We start from the raw sequence: 2103 nt of genomic DNA on the forward strand, positions 1-2103 counted from the left end.
GTGTGACTTGCTGTCAGTAGTAAAAGTGGAGACTTCACTTCCGTTCTGCTTCACCCTGAGAACTGAAAAGGTGGAATAACTACTGTCGAGAACACAGTAAGAGTCTGCTACAAAGACTGGCTGCAAAATGAGAGACCGCTGCCATTTAAAGGGTGAAAAGAGCCAGTAGTTGTAGGACCGAGGGATGGAGAGTTGTTTAAGGTCCCCAGTTGTCCAGAATATTCCAAGGGGCTGCTGGGGGCTCAGCTGGTTAAGAGGCTTTCATTCATGAATTTCTTCAGTGGCACATACCTGTAATCCCAGAGCTGGGGAAGTAGAGACTGGAGAGTGATTGATAGACACTTGACATTAACCTTTGGCTTAGACACACACATGAACATATATATATATATATTGATGAATATATATATATATATATACACCACACACACACACACACACACACACACACACACACACACTCATTAGTGTTCTTTAAACCTCTAGCTCAGGGGTTCTCAACCTTCCTAATGCTGCAACCCTTTAATACAGCTCCTCATGATGACCCACCAACCATAAACTTATTTTCATTGCTCCTTCATAACTATATTTTGTTAGTTATGAATGGGAACGTAAATGTTTGCTATGCAGGATCTCTGACATGTGACCCTTGAAGTGCTTGTGATTCACAGGTTGAGAACCACTGCTCCAGACTTTAGACCTTTTTTTGTAGCCTAAGATGAACTTGGATTTGCAATCCTCTGCCTCTGTGCCCTCCAAGTGCCTATGGGCGTCATGTACCATCACACCATCACGCTCAACTTAGAAATTGTTTATCTTCCTATCTCCTTAGTCCCAGAAACCTCAATATCTCTTAAAATATTTTTCATTTGACAATGCTTTAAGCAATGACACTGGGTTTTTATTTAATCCAATTTAGCATAACTCCAGATCTTATTTTTAGCATATGCATATGCGGTATGTGTGTATGTGGTGGGGGTGCGAGCACACGTGTGTTGCCCGAGGAAGTATTACTTTCTTGTGCGATATTTGTGAATGTTTGTCCATAGCGATTAGATTTTTGTTTGGTTGCTACAACTATGTATGCTAACTAAATGCATACCTGCAGCCTTATTTTAGATAAGAATATGGGTGCTAGTAATTATTTAAATTGTATTTTTAATACTCAGCAACTTCAATACATTATAGGTTGCTTTCCAGCTGATTCTGTTTCTACATTTTGATACATTTATTTGCCTCCCATCACTCTGTGTGTGCATGTATACATGTGTGTGTGTGTGTGTGTGAGAAGAGTGTGTGTGTGAGAGAGTGTGTGTGCGTGAGAGAGTGTGTGTGTATATGTGTGTGTATGCGTGTGTGTATGTGAGAGAGAGTGTGTGTGAGAGTGTGTGTGCATGAGAGAGAGTGTGTGTGTGTATGTGTGTGTGTGTGAGAGAGAGAGAGTGAGAGAGAGAGAGTGAGTGAGAGAGAGAGAGTGAGTGAGAGAGAGAGAGAGAGAGTGTGTGTGTGTGTGTGTGTGTGTGTGTGTGTGTGTGAGTGACAGTGCATGTGTGGAGGTCAGAGGACAAGTTTCTGGAACCAGTTTTCCCCTTGTACCACACAAATACCGAGGCTCAAACTCAGGTCATCAGCTCGGCAGCTGCCACCTTTACCCACTGAGATCTGCCAACAGCCCCAGCTGATTTATCTTTAAATAAGCATTTGCACACATCAACTAGATTTGCCGCATTGCTATTTTACCTCATGTTGTAGAAAACATTGCTCGCTTGTCAAGGTTTTATTTTTTTTTTTTAATCGATGCTGGAAGTGAGGTGACCACCGCTGATTTATGTATCTGTTTGTTTATTTGAATGTTATTAAGAGCAAAGCAGGAAGCTTGTAGTCTGGTTGGTGATTTAGGAAGGTGATTATCTTCAATTATATTTCTTTTTCAGGTTGGTAGTTCCTGGAATTTCTCAACCTAGTCTAGGGCTAACCTGGAAACCTCAGCAGAGCTGCTCACTGATCAACAGGCTCCATTGGCAGCAGAGGTGAGCGGCGGGCTATGTCGTCGCCAATGATGTGCATCCTTTTGCTCACATCACGGTTTCCTTTCTCCCGTCT

The sequence above is a fragment of the Rattus norvegicus genome, chromosome 8 (genome assembly GCF_036323735.1).
Source record: "Rattus norvegicus strain BN/NHsdMcwi chromosome 8, GRCr8, whole genome shotgun sequence".
NCBI classification, from domain to species: Eukaryota; Metazoa; Chordata; class Mammalia; order Rodentia; family Muridae; genus Rattus; species Rattus norvegicus.